Raw genomic sequence first — 15992 nt, 5'->3', positions numbered from 1 at the left:
TATTCATAATACTGCTGATGAAATATTAGATTTGACTTTATTTGATTTAATTCGTTTCGCTTTAGCAATATCAAATTTATGATATAGTATTGTTAGTTTGACAAGCTGATATCTTTGTTTCTGCAATTTTTCAATTTTAGGCAAGAGTTTCATTATGCAATTATGTGTCGTTATAACGAAGACTAAATCTGTCAGGCTGGTGGACCTCGCTTATTTTCTTCCAAATAATTACTCCTTTTGGGAGACTGGGTGTATGATGTTTTATCGTATCTGATGGAGACTGGGAGCTCTATGTTATATGTAGTTGGTTTTCCACAAAGTCTGATAATTGTTGTAAAAAACTACTACTTGCTCATCAGTGATCCCAAATTTGGGGTAAAGTAAGGTTACCTCATGAAGCTGTAACAAAGGAATTAATGGCCAACTACTGCCCCTCTAGATAAGAGAAATCAGCTGAGATACTCTGGGTAAGGAAATGAAGATATCTGTCAGTATCACTTTGTGGGCATCAATACTATGTAAGCACCAAAATATGAGTATCTAAGCCAGTCAGAGCTACATCTGTAGTTATATGATTGGTAGGGATTGCGAAGAAAAGGATAATTTGAAATGTTGACCTGATGCCTTTTTTTTTTCAGGAAAGAAAAACTAAACATATTCAACTGTCTAAAGTAAAGTAGCTTTGTTGTGTGTCTGCATAGGTAGTCCTGTGGCATTGAAGAAAACTGACTGAAGACATTTACAGGAAACATTTAGACATAACAGGAACAGTACAGGGTAACTAATATGAAAGATCCCTCTCTTCCATTAAGCTTGGCCTTGTACTCCAAGTTTGCAAGCCTAACCTAAGCCTTCTATACTAAAAGGGACCAAAGCATTTGGTTACACTAATACCAATTAACAATGTTAGTTACAATTACACATGAGCCTCTCAATATACAACAAATAAATATTTTGGGTAACTTTAAAAACCTAATCTAAAACAAAAAAAACAAAAAAAATGAACTTGAATACTTGCATTTGATGTTTTATATTGTGCCAAATCACAGTAAGCTAAAGACCCCACAATAAATCGCTCTTATATAGCACATTTCTACTCTAGCACTCAAAACTTTATACAACGTATCTCATTCACCCTGTCATACAAGCACTTTTTCCATGCTTGAGTACTTTCTATCTGACATACACACACATTCAGACCCAGATGTATCGGAGAGCAACTTGGGGTTAGTATCTTGCCCAAGGATATTTGACATGCATGCTGGAGCAGCCACCAATTGAACTATATTGGTAGATGGCCTGCTCTGCATCCTGAGCTACAGCCAGAAAGTAAAGAAAACCCCAACAATCAAATGACCCCCTTTGTGTAAGCACTAGGCAATAGTTGGAAGAAAAAACTCTCATTTAACAGGAAGAAACCTCCAGCATAACCAGGCTCACCTGCCATGACCTGTTGTGGTTGATGGGGGGAAGACAGGACAAAAGCCACTGTCTAAAAGAGCCAAATGTTAATAATAACTAATGATGCAATTCAGAGTTGTGTATAAACACAGTGAATGAAAAAGGCAAGTGAAGAAGAAACAATTGAATAGAACTCAACTGAATTTAATTGAACTGAATGGAATTGAATAGAGAATAAGACTCTAATAATCTAATGATGTCAGATTATAGATTTGCATCTTCTTTTTCTAAAGCGAAAGAAAGAAATGTCCATAATATTATTCCTTGCTATTTTTCACAAGCTTTGTATATTTAGTTTCTTTAAGAATTAAACTGTGTATACACAAATATTGTGTGTGTAAGTTAAGGTTTATAAGCCACAAAATGAGCCTTTTTTTATTTACACAATAGATCACTTAAATGATACGATTGACATGCCTTATAAAGCTGTGTTACAAAGACACAAAATTCAATATCATTTGAATCTTTGTGTATTTAATATTGATTTGTGTGATCTATAACAAAATGAATCAATTTCACAGTACTTTACATGGCTGCCTGTATCAAAATATATATATTTTTATACTAGAGACCTCGGCTTTCCCAATAACATTAAGGGTTTACAATATTCGTGCACATTAAAAGCTTTGGAACATCAGCACACTTGTGAAGTTAGTGCTGGGAAAGGAGTACAACTTCTTTTATTTGAGCAAGAGAAAAAGTTTCCACCTGTGAGACCCACTCTCACAAAATGCAAAAAGACACCTAATGTCCCACATTATCCATAAAAGAGAAACTGTGTTAAATACAGCTTCAGTAGTCATGTTTTTCATGCACACAAGCATAATTTAAGTAAGAAACTACATTCAGAATAAAGTGAAATAAAAGGAAACAGGGCCACACAACAGATTGTTGTATGTATCAGGTCAAATTGGATTAGAGGCAGTAATCAGGTTTGCAGTGATGGTGTTGTGTCTCATAATGCAATTCCACTTCATCTAATAAATCCAAGTTTTGGGTCATATAGATCTTTTAACGTGCACATACTCAAATTATGTAGAAATTCAAACATACAGTACTGTGAAAAACTCTTGAGCCACCTTTGATTTCGTTATATTTTGCTTGGAAAGTAGTAAAGTAAAGGTAGTAATCTAGGTACAGACTTAAATGGAAATACGAGGCAAAAAAACCCCCAGTTATTACAATTCAGTCTGAAATATCTTAGGTAAGCTTTCTTGTAATTTCTTGAAGTAATCTTCAGGAATAATTCTCCAGGATTATTGAAGCTCTTCTTTGGATGTTGGCTATAAGACAGAAGGCCTTAGATGCTCACTAAAGATGTTTTGACCATTGATTTTCAGTCCTGTGCTCGTGTAGTTAGGCATATCTCAGCCTTTTCTCTCTGTTCGCTTTTCTTAAGAATGGCTTCTCGACAGCCACCCTACCACTGACACCATTTCTGATGAGGCTTAGGTAGATGGATCAACTAAAGGGTCAGATGCATCTCTTAGGTCCTGTGTCGGGTCTATGCTATATTTTTTCCTATTTTTTAAAGATGTGACTTTCAGATCTGTATATCTGATGCAGATAGCTTTTGAGCCTGATGGTTCTTCTTTTATCTAGTTTCCTCAAAAAATGTTAGTGCTAGTGCCTAAAGGTATGATATAAAATTGCTTCTCTGCTAAGTTGTCAATTACGTGTGTAGACACAACACTGGTTGACTCCTTGAGTTAGGAGCCTCTTTTAAGCTTGAACGATTCATAATCATTCAACAAACAAAGAAAAATATTAGTCTGAAGTCTGCAGTCAGATTCAAGGAATGGCTTGAAAATGAGTGAACAGGCAGCCAACGTCCAAAGAAAAACTTTATTATTATTATTATGGTACAGTTCTCTTAAATGTAATAATTTTACTTTGTTTACATTTGAATTCAAGTTTTTTACTTGTTACAATGGAATATTTTTACATTAGCATAAAGTAAATGTGATACCATTTACCATTTAATTGTTGTAGGCAGTAGGTCGAAAGACTTACAGGCTAGTGGTGGTGTTGTTTCTTGTAAAGCAATTTGCCTTTTTTAAATATACAATATCTATTTTTTAGTTTGGTTGTTAGTTTGTTTTTTTATATATCCTGATTTAAAATATGTACAAGTGGATAAAATCTACATGCTGTGTTGACTTACGGCACTAATATTTGTGCTGCCAAAAATCTGCAAACTTAGTTTATATGTGATTACATTTGATACTCTACCACCTGAACTTAAGATTTTCATTTAGATGTGGCACTTTTAAACCCTGGCACATGGTGAATCATTAATCACTGCACATGCTCAGTCCCCAAAATATGATAAAATAAACATATTGCCATACAACCAAATGTGAAACCAAACATAGTTTAACCACAGCTAAACTAACATGGTAAAGGTAAGTTATTTGATACTTTTACATAGTAGTGTTTAATATATGATTATAAATATGATAATTATGTTAAAACACGCTAATTAAGTGGAATTTGCTTGGACTTGAATACTTGCATTTGACACTTCCTACTGCATTTATAGTACAAAAAACCCAGCATCATATGAAAAATAATTCATTACTATGATATTATTATTATCATCATCATTGGATTATTAATGATTAATCAATATAGAATTTATTTTAATTGAAGACTTGTAATGTAGTGATTTACCTCCATGTTTCACTACTATATGTAAAAAGTAGTGTGAATACTGCTTCCACTGCTTGTGTAGATGTTTTCAAAGCTCTCTTGTTGAGCAGCACTAATGGGGCAAGACAGGGATTCTCTTCCAATACAAAATCATTATAATTAGTTATTCTTAAATTGTACTATACCAAGGCTAAATCGGTTAGCATAAGAGGGTAGAGAGTGTTTCATTTTCTCTGCAACCAGATCGATCTAATGATGCTAAATTGGAGATCTGCCATGGATGTCTTTTTTTTTCTTCTAAGCTAAAGATATAAGCTCCTGTAGTATATATTATTCCCTCGTCTTCCCGAGTAGGAGTAGACATGAATAAAAGATGATGGGTGTTCCTTCAGCAGCAGAGGAGAAATCCTTTACTGGGCAAAGCTGCTGTGATTGCATTTGAGTGGTGGGAAAACCCCGGGCTCTTTCCCTACAGCTTCATGGCCGTTGATTATTGGTATTTTCCGAGTTTTCCAAACTAATAAGTGGCACTATCAAGCATTTGGAGGCGCCGTGAGACTACAGACGGGCTGCTAGACTTAATTGATATTGAGCGAGGCACTGGTAGGCGCGGACGGGGCCGCTGCTGGGTAATTTGCAGTTTAATCAGCGTTTGTAATGAGAGCCGCTGATTAGCGCGGGGTGGAAATAAAAGAGAGTTACAAGGAACGTCTGTCAGAGTCCGGTGATAATTCACGACTAATTGTAATGATTAGAGCAAACTGGATGACTTTGGAGTTTTCTAAATGTGTTGCCTTGCCTGTGCGCATGTCTCTGCGCCCTTGTGCTCTTTATATTTTAAATCAGAACATGCACATTTTTCTCCAACTGGCTTAAAAAAAAAATAATCCAAAAATCCCAATTTAATTCTGGCGTTTTTTTTCTATAAGAAACAGTTTGTGAAAGCGTGTGTGTGTGTGTGTGTGTGTGTGTGTGTGTGTGTGTGTGTGTGTGTGTGGCAAAATCGCAGAGATTTGATTATCAAACAAAACATCACATTTATAAGAGGGGAGGGGACGTCGATGACGGACCCCGCTGCCGTGAGGGTGGAATGTATTCCTCGAGACGCGCTTCGGCCACTGCTGGAATAGCAAATGCGAAATTAGTGAGAAATGTGCGCATGAACGCTGTCGGTCAATTAGCGACAAGCGAGAGGAAGAGCTGGTACTCTCATAGTGAACAGTTGTCCGGAGAGTACACACACACACCCTCCATCTCAGAAGCTTTATGTGATTTTCTCTGTATTTTAATAAAGTTGGAGAAATAACCTCTGTGGCCTTGATGACAAAAGACAATTGTTTTGTATTGGCTGTTTGCATCTCCTAGACCTACATTAGTGAAATGTGATTTTTTTTCTTTTCCCACAGACCTTAAAGTGCTATTTCACTCAAATTAAGGAAAACCCTGCCACTAGTGGCATCTAGGCATGCAAGATAGTTTTATTTGTCAGATTCTGAGATATCCATTACCCCAATTTGTATCTCTGCCCTTTTTATAATGTGTCATTATACAAAAAGTACAGTTTTTTGTTATATATATATATTGTTTATTTAAAATCTATAATGTAACTAACCACGATGTAGTGCAGTCAAAGTAATTTGTTTAATTCTCAAACACAGTGCAAGCACATGAAAAGTATTCTCACTCGAGTGACCTTATTACTCAAAACTACACTTATAGCAATGGCAGTTTTATTGATATAGCACATTTAATGATACTTAAATTCAATGCATTTAGCACAGAAAATAAAAACATAAAAACCTATCTAGGTTTATAATAGGTTTACAAATAAACTAATTAAAATATTTTAAAAATGATTGTTCAACAATAGCTATGGGGAAATAAAGCCTTTCTGTGATGGTAAAACCCAAAAAAGGTTGTTTGTTTGTTTGTTTGTTTAAAAAAACACACTCAAAGAAAAATGTGTAGAACAGCTGTATCTCAAGCTACAATTTTTCCATATGTATATATATGAATGTGTGTGTATGTTGGGCTTAATTTTGTTATGCATGAGTTTGTGTTGAGTTTGTGCCAAAAACAAGGACAATATGTGTCGCAAAATATCAATAATGTAGGACATCATACTTCCTCCTGAATTATGTTATTGATGCACTAGTGCCAGATATCAATATTTGTATCCAATCATACCATTGCTGTAAACAGATTTTCCTTCTGACTGACCAGAGACACTACATCTTGAGTCTTCAAATAATTGAGGGTAAAGTATCAGTCCAGCTTCTCACCTGTAATTTCACAGTGTCGATACGGCTGACAGTGAGGGGATGCAAATCAAACAGCAAATTAGTTGAACTGGACTAATATTTAAATATAATAATAAAGAAAACAGCCACAGATCAACAAAGAAATGACATGAATGTATTATTTTAGAAAAGCACGTTAGAAAACTTCCATAAAGTCATGAATAATTATTATGATTTTCCTCGTCCTGTTAAACTGATATTGTAATATCTGTCTCTTTATTGTAGAGTCGTATTTTGCTGTATCCAAGCAATATATGAAACAGTGTTGAGGTAAGTGTTACTCTGTAAATCCCACCTTTAATAAGGAGGCTCTGAATTGTTTAAAGGGAGATAAATGCATAGACCGGGGCTTTTAAACTCCATTGTAATGAGTTCCTCAGTTTTCTTGCCATCTAGCCCTTGGTGTTCCCCTCTCCTTAGGAACTCAATTGGCACCTGAATCTCTTTTTGGGACTCACTGCTGTATAATAAAACCCCTATTAAAATGCATAGGGCCTCCGTGGGCACAGCAGCAGCATCAGTAGCATGGATGACCTGTTTGGTATCAGGTGTGATGTGCCACTACTGACCTTCTCCACCTGATCCTCTGCTGTACAGGGAGATAGGGCTGGAAGAGCCAGCAGGAGTCCACAATCGATTCTCCAGCAAGAGGTTATCTATACGTGGTATTTTAATGTCATGGAGTCACGCCAAATTGATAGTGATAAATATTTGCCGGAAGATTAGGTGAAGAGAGTGTGTCTAGGGCGCTCTATCTCAGACCTGTAACCCTGGCAGAGCTGTTCCTCTCTGTGTCGGATTAGCCCCATCCATCCAGTGTCAATGGCTGTCTTGTTGAGAAAATCAGTGAGTAAACACGGCTGACAGAGAGAGAGGGTGAGAGAGCTGTGAGTGTGTATGTGGGTGTGTTGGATGGTAGATGGTTGTCTGATTACTCATACAAATAGAGTCCAAAGTCTGCCTGGTCCCTCCCGAAATGTGTTTTTCTCTCTATTCGCTCTCTTCTTCTCTTCTCCTCTCCTTCCTTTTCCATATATACTGTTCCTGTCTGCTGAGGACCCCCCACCCCCTGTGTCCTGCTGTTCCCACTTTGTCCCCATCAATCACTGCAGCATTGTGTCCTGGATGTTATATAGAGTGACTTAATATCCCTTCCTTCATCTATATTCACTCCCAAAATCATTCTGTGAGGATCCTGTGTGTGTGTGTGTGTGTGTGTGTGTGTGTGTGTGTGTGTGTGTGTGTGTGTGTGTGTGTAGGTGTGTGTGTGTGCGTGTGTGCGTGTGTGTGTGTGTGTGTGTATAAGAGGGTGACTGAGGGGTTATGAAACAGGATCAGATGTGGTATTCATCTGCTTGCTTGTACCTTTATGATCCTCACATGTAAATTGGATCCAAACATGTAAAATGAAACTGAATGACAATGCAAGACTCATTATATACTAATATCATGTATTGTTTAGGTGATAAATGATTGCCCGATCAAAGACAGTATAAAACATGGTCTTAGCTAACACGATGACTTTGTATTTTAAAAGTCAGGTGTGACAAGTGATCTGACTGATCTGATTGTGAAATTGCTTGAGCATGCTTTGAATAATAGTCCTTTTTTGGAACTCAGGAAGATCATAATTTGTAAAATAGACTTAAAGGTACATCAAGTAATTTTTTCAGGTTATTTAATAGGAAACAAGAACATTGTATTCACAAATATACATTAATTGGTGTGTGATGGCATTTACCAAAAAATTGGTCTGGTCTTATGAACTTATAATTAATCCACTAAAAAATAAATACGAGCAGGAGCTGGTTTGTGGGAGCCACCACGTTGCCCTGCCATCTTAAACACAGTGGCAGAGATGGAAATTTTATGTACTTAGCTAGTGCTAAGTACTTTATATATGATCATTTAACATTTGTACATGTATATTTTCATCAACTTTTTTCATGTGTTTTTCCTCTATCCTCCCTCATTTTAACCTCATCCTCTTCCTCCTTCAAAAACAGCTGTTATAAGCTCATATATAAGCTAATATGCTAGCTAATGTTAGGCTCAAATGCCCTACAAATCACACTTTCCTTCTGTTAAACATTTTGATTAGATTCACACATTGTATGAGAGTTTAATGACTGTGTCTAACAATGTTACATACATTTTTTTTTTAAGTGGATATGAACGCTAGCTAACAGCAGCTAACACGGACTAACAAAAACAGCAGCGCTTACTGACAGAAAAGTGTAGGCTATCCTCAACAACTCATCTCAGTATTACCGTCATTGAACATAAGCGAGCGTCACTGACTCTTCTACTTGTATCAAACTGCTTTCACAAAGTTTTACAGCCTCCATCAGTGTGAATAGATATGGAAACCAGCTAAGGTGAATAGGCACTGACAGCTCAGACAGCAGCCTGTGTTCTTTGTAATCTACTGACATCTACTGGTGAAGTTTTACACACTAACTTTAATATTTATTCAATATAATCTGAAATGAGTAACTGAGGCCATACAAATAAACAGGAACATTTTTACCAGGGTCAAGGATGAGGGACATTTTTCCATAGCCTTCTACAGGACCATGAGTGTTTTTGCAATTACAATATGGCCGCCCTTGCTATTAAAAAGAATGCCTGTTTAAACCTTTGATTTAGCTAACGTAACAGCTAGCCCCACTCTATGGTAAAACATTCTTATTTATTTTTTTGTTTGTTTTGGTCTTTTTTATTTTGTACAGCTACACTTACAGATTAAATACATCAGTTTTAATGGTTTCTGCTGAGGCTGCCTGTTTTTCTCTGCTAGCAACCTTTATGCTAGCCACCTGGCAACTTACTGGTTGTTGTATTTTCAGCAAGAAAGACAGATACTAAAATCCTGAAATATATCTTTAAATAACAGTACTGGCATAAGAAAACCTACAAAACTACAAAAACTAATAAAAAAAAATAAAATTAAAAAAAAAGGTCAGTGAGATAAATGAAGTAATTTTGATCAAGGTTAGAAAACACACACAAAAAATAATTCGACTTTGCAAATGTTAACTAATTAACTTTAGTGTAAGCTAAAATATATTCTAACCAGATAATTAACTCTAAAATACTTTCATTCCACTCAGTGGCTAAGAACAGAACAGAACCTATTAAATTGACTGAAATAGCCTTTGAGTCTTTTTTGCCCTCTGTATAAAATGAAGACATCACATCTCCAGCACCATCCCCATATTTTTGAAGGGTTCCTGACAAATAGGGCCTCCCTGCTACGCTTGGGTGGCCACCTTCATTCCGCACTTGGCTTGTTTACATAGCACCAGGACCATTTCCACGGATTAAACAAATCACTGCCCGAGGGGGACATCCATAATCCACTAACGGGTCACCAGCAAGACAGTTATAAATGCCTGTGTCTACTACTGGGGGTAGGATAAATGTCCACGTCCAAAGATGACCTTCCCTGAATGCAGAGCTCAGTGCTCCCTGCAGTTTATTATAGAAAAGGGAGAAAAAAGAAAGAAGAAAAAAAAGAAAGACAGACTTTGTCACAAAAGGCTTTATTATATTGTTATTAACAGGCTTGTTTCATCAAAAAAATATAGAGAGCAGCAGTTCTGAAAGGAGGGGTGAGGTTTGGCGACGAGAGACTATCACACTTACTAGCTTCTATCACAGACTGAAGGATTTTGTGACACCTACAGTAATCATGGGAGACATTCTTCCCATAAATGAAAAGGCCAGTGAAGAAGATCAGTAAAATACTGCGCCGATCTCTAACCAATTTACTTCATCATTCCGCATTACAGCCTTATGAATTGTTCAGATACGATAACAAGCACTCAATCTGCTTTATTATGTACGTTAAATTAGACTTTACACAAAAAAAGAAAGAAATTGCAGTGGCATTCAGTGGCTTCTTGAATAAAATGTAATTTGTGTGAGAATTTGTTGTATCTGTCACAAATATTCACAATTAGCGGCGGTAATTATTTGATAGTTTCTGCAATTACAGCTTAAACGGTTAAATTTGGAACTGTGTGGAGCCTTAATTGGCCTAAATGTGATATTTTGCATATTTGCATAATGAGGAAATTGGTAGAAAATTGTGTTCATTCATTTGTGAAAAATCCTATGAATTTTATGAATTTGAAAGGTCTGTTCCTGCAGTCTGTGACTTTGCTAGCTGCTCCCCGAGGAGCCGGGGGAAAGTAGGGCACAGGGAGCAGGCCAAATGGAGGTGATTTAAAAGAGAAAGGGGGAGCAGAAAGGCTTTTACAGAACTTTATGTCTGCAGTCTAAGACAACTGAGAGTTTAAAATAGCCAGAGTTAGTCATAGGGACAAAAAGAGCTGTTTGATCATACTGGAAGATGCTTAGATGCCATTTAAGCAAGAAAGCATGTGAGAAAGTTAGGGTTTGTTTGTTTTTTAGCTATGTGTAATATGCAATAATGATAATGTTCACAGCTGGAATAATGGCAGACACAAACACAAATTTAGATTTTCCATTAAACAAAATCATTTAATTTTACACCTTTAAATATCACATTTTTGTTTTTGTTTTTAAATTTTATATATTGAGCACATTTATTTGTTACATTCACTGAAGTTAAATATACTTTTAGAGCAGCACACAGGTCTACTGTTAGAAATGCAAGTAGTTATCATGTCATGTCAATGATAAATCCATCTTTCTGTAAACCTTATTATCATCATTATTATTATTATTACTTAAAGTCTATGCTAAAACACAAAATGTGTTTTTGCATATTGTACAAATAAAAACTGTCCCTAAAGAATTTGACAACTATGTATATGCGGGTAGACCCCTAGACTCCAGGTCATTGGCAGAAGAGGTCAGAAAGTTTGATCACACTGTTGAGCACTAAACACTTTTATTAATATTGTTTAAGACATGCCTATAGCTCCATTTGCACCCTTTTGGCACAATGATAATTGCTATCTTTAAACATAACCTACCATTCAGCAGGCTATTATCTGTAATCAGTTTCAGTAGAAAGACCACAATAACATTTACCTGCAGTAACGTCATTTACATTACCATTTAAAACGTATGTATTCCCATAATGTTGTAATTTAACAGCATCATATTTCAGTAATTGGATTTCTAAGTCAGTAACATTAGGTTGCTGAGTTATGCACAGTGGCATAGCATAGAACTCTAGCCCCTAAAAACATAGGAGGTCTCTGTCTGCACAGTTTAAAACATCACCACATTTCAACCTTCATTGCTAAAAATAATGTATAATTTACAGGTGAAAGGGTGTGATATGTTCTTTATTTTTAATATTTGTAATTCTCATATATACAAATGCTTAAAAATGCAGTGTTGGTGTTATAACCTTCACACTGAGAAAATACTGTACAGCATGAAAAATGCAATTAAGCAAGACTAGAAACATGTTTTATTTTCAGAAACAGACAAAAAGAATCAGCTTCAAATAACAGTTCAAAAGGTGTATAGATAGATAGATAGATAGATATAATTTAAAAATGCACTTTCATCATCCTCTGTCGCATTTTCTTGTTCACTGTCTGCTACACAGAAGGAAAAATACAGGAGTTTTTTTTATGCCCATCAGAGGTCAGAGGTCAAGGTACACCATAACAATTAGAAACAAAGCAATTATCTTAAAGTTTAAATAAATGTCCAATCATAGTTGTGTTTTTGAAAGTGTAACACTAAAACTCTTGTTTAAATAGACCCAACAGCAGTATTTTAAAATGCATTAGATTAAATTGTTGAGTAGTGATTTGACACGTAAATTGTATTTTCTGTAAGTGGTAAAGTTACATTTGCTATATATTGCACTAAATTAGACTTGTGGATATTCTGGGTGATTTAGTAATACATCAAAATGTTCACAAGCGTGTACTCGGGTACGTTTGTGCACTAAACAAATCAAATCAGCATTCAAGTGACTAACTGCAAACGTATTTTTTTTTTTAATTAAGAAGTGGTATTTTGTGGTATTTTAAAATGCCTCTGCAGAATGCTTTGCTTTCCTTATAACACACCAGCTGAGAACTGCTGGTCCAGCACACAATAAAGCTTAATGCTGCTCAATGTTGGTGTTGCACAACTTTCAGTTAAAACGGTACAAATCTTTCAATAATTTTTAGTTGCCAATATGAGTTCAGACCCATGTGTGCAAGAGCCATGTGTTTCAGTTGTGCTGCATCATTTAACAGTTATAGTGTTATAGCTGACTTCTCTCAGTTTGCTTTCTCTGCCTCCCATTTCATTTTTTTGTGTGTGCTTTTTTCTTTTTTTCTTTTTTTTTTGTGATATTCCAGCTTTGTCCAATTAATTCATGCAACTTTGCAACTTATGATGCTCACAGTTTTTTTTGCAAACAAAAACAAATTTTCATTCCATGCTTGTAGGGGCCCCTCCACTGGAGGCCCCGGGCAGTCAGTCACCTTTTCCCTCAACTACAATGTCCCTGATTGTGGTGGGCGGTGGCGACTTTCCACGATGTCACTGTGACATCTAGCTGCACAGAAGCAAAATGAGTCTGGGTGAGAACTGTGATAAGGTCAGCTCTTAACACTAATCAGAAACTGCTGTGTGCATTAGTGCTCTGCAAATGTTTAGCAACACTTACAGTATGTCAAAGGCTGGGCGTGTTTGCAGTCACTGTTGCAGCCTTAATATCTTGCTGCTTTAATTGGAACACCTACTAAAGAACACAACATACTTGGTATAAAGATTTATGGGGTAAATGTCAGAGCTGACTAACAGTTAAAATTGACTGAACATCAGTGTCTCTCTGAGTCCTGCAGTCACCCTCTAAGAACCTAAACAAGGATGCAGTTTATTTAAGAAGCGAACAGCTACTTTACCACCAGCCTCACCTCATCTGAACTTAGTTTCATTCTGCTCTAAGTATGAAGGCAAGTGATTGCAAAAAACGTTTTTACTAACTTCTTGGGGTTTTTTGTTGTTTTAGCTGTTATTTGTAGCTTTAACCTTTATCAGTTATTCCTCCTTTTAAATTTATAGTATTTTTAATTATACGGTATCATAAAAAATTAAACAACAAGTTAACTTCTTTAAGTCTAGAATTACATAAAAAGCATAATGTAATTGTAAACAGATATGCTGTCTTTCAGTATTTGTCAGCACTATAATCTCTAATCAAGGCATATTTTACACTGCTCTGTATCTCCAGAACAGTTAAAGGACTTTTGCTGTATATGACTTAAAGATTTAGAGGATATTTATTAAAACTTTATTTAGAAATGCTAAAATGTTACCTACAGGCCTTGTGAAATACAGATAGTATATATGCTCAGCTGATCAGTTGTTCACTGCCTACCTACTGTTTGGCCACTCTATTTATATTAAATTAAAAAAAGAGTCCCTCAAAGCTCATATTGCATTATTTTGATCTTAATGAGAATCTGGTTGTTTATGTTGTGTGTTTTGAGGATCATCCACATTAATTAGAATTTGACAGATCCAATTAAAATTGTGGGCCCATAATGATGTGATGGGGTTGCCACCAGGGGAGCAGCCTCAAAACAAACAGCACTGGTTTAATGTAAAGGTTGAGGGGCTGGATCACAAAAGCTCGAACAGGAGGCACAAGTTTATGCGAGCGTACGTGCACACGAGCCTGTTTTCATCGTATCGTGCTTCTCTGCCACCCCCACCTCCAGAACCTCATAAAGCTCATAGACGATAATGATCCTGCCATAGACTGTAATGATCCCACCATTTCATGGGGTATTACACTATAATGATGATAGTCCTCGACATTTGCATCCCATCCAGCCTTTAGCTGCTGAGCTGCACCACCATCTTACCTGGCACGGGTAATTTATAGAGCGAAGGCGTGAATAAGCCGCTCTGGAATAATACAACCAGCACTTAGAGTCAGCCGCAGAGATTTATTATGGGAGTGTAAACCCAAAAGGCAAATAGGATCGACATGCTGGGGTGTGTGTGTGTGTGTGTGTGTTTCTGCTATTTCCCGTTCAAGAATAAAGACATCCACAAGAATCCACCAGTGACAGCTCATAAAGGATGATGGGGAGGCGGATGTGAAACCTGGGAGGGGAGGGGTTGAGGTGGGTGGGGATGTGGGTGTGGTGAAATCATAAAAAGTCCCCCTCCCCCCCCTCCAAAAAAAAAGACAGAGAAGAAATGAGACAAAAAAGGGACGGAAGCTAACGCCACCACAAATATGTTCTTTTCCCGAGAAATTTTTCACGACCGTTCTTTACAAACAGAGAGACACATGCAACACAGAGACGGCACGCACTCAAACACACACAAGGAGGGGGGGGAAAAACAACAACCCTGTGCGTATTTTACTCTGAGAGTTAATGGGAATAAAATACCTTGGTGGATGAGTGCAGATGTGTTTGATACAAATAGTCATTTTCCTATTTGCTGCCTCATTGAGCATGATGAATGATGGGAGTCAGGGAGGCGGCGTGATGAATGGCAGCACCTTGGCTCCATTGCATGCCCTATTGATTCTCCTTCTTTATTACTCCTACAACCCAGCTGGCTGCTCCTGCCCTCCCTACACTCTCTCCTCTCCACTGAGGGTGAGAGGAGGAGGAATTGAAGTGGGGTCTTCTTCCTACTGTAAGGCCCCACCTCTAACAGGAACAACACCATGTGTGTGTGTGTGTGTGTGTGTGTGTGTGTGTGTGTGTGTGTGTGTGTGTGTGTGTGTAAACATCCAAGTGAAGAAGCATAATGTGTGTGCGCTTGTGGCCTGCTGGGACTTCATGGATAAGGGAAAAATGAGTTTTCTGATTAGCAGATTAGAGGCCAACGGTCTCTAATAGGGACTTGTCTGGGAGTTGCTTAGTTAGAGGGAGGGTGTGTGTGATTGTGTGTGTGTGTGTGGGGGGCGGGGGGGGGCATTTCGAGGTGGCCACCATCTTGCTTTCTTTTCTATTTTACTTTAAATTGGCATAAATCTACACAATGAACACTGTGTTTCATTAAAGAAGACTTGAAACTGCTAGAGGCCATAAACTCATTAGTAAAGTTTTAAAGGTTAGAAATGGAGTAAAAATATGACATTCTTCAAGATTTCTACAGAATTAGGGTTCTCTTTGCCGACCATAGGGGTCACGCCTTACGGGAAATTAGAAAAAATGCAGGTATAAGGTACTTCTGCACTGGTTTTATGTTTCAGATCCAAAGATTATGCTTATTTTATATACAGTTTAAAGTTAAATAAACCAATAAATGTGCATTATACTGCTGATGAAAACAGTTTCCAACAAATTTAAGTAAGTTAAAGTAAGTCAAATTAATTAAAAAATGGCAGGTACAAGACTTGTATCTTCCACTGTCTCTACAGACAGCCTCAGAAGCTGGGGCTCGGACTGCCGGGGCCTCCTGCAGAAAGGCAGGCCCATGTTACCTCTTTGGGCTGCACCTGGCTGGGCCTCAAGAATGAAGACCTGACAACCAGGCAATCACGATCAATTTCCCACCCCAGGCCAGGCTCCAGGGCAGGTTCCTGGTAACCCTGGTCCCAGGCAGGATCATTTGGATTTTGTTTTTCTTTGAGGTCATGTGAATCGCTGTTTGTCTGTA

Source organism: Neolamprologus brichardi, chromosome 7 (assembly GCF_056152115.1).
Source record: "Neolamprologus brichardi isolate AB-2024 chromosome 7, ASM5615211v1, whole genome shotgun sequence".
Lineage (NCBI taxonomy): Eukaryota > Metazoa > Chordata > Actinopteri > Cichliformes > Cichlidae > Neolamprologus > Neolamprologus brichardi.
This window is presented reverse-complemented; position numbering follows the sequence as displayed.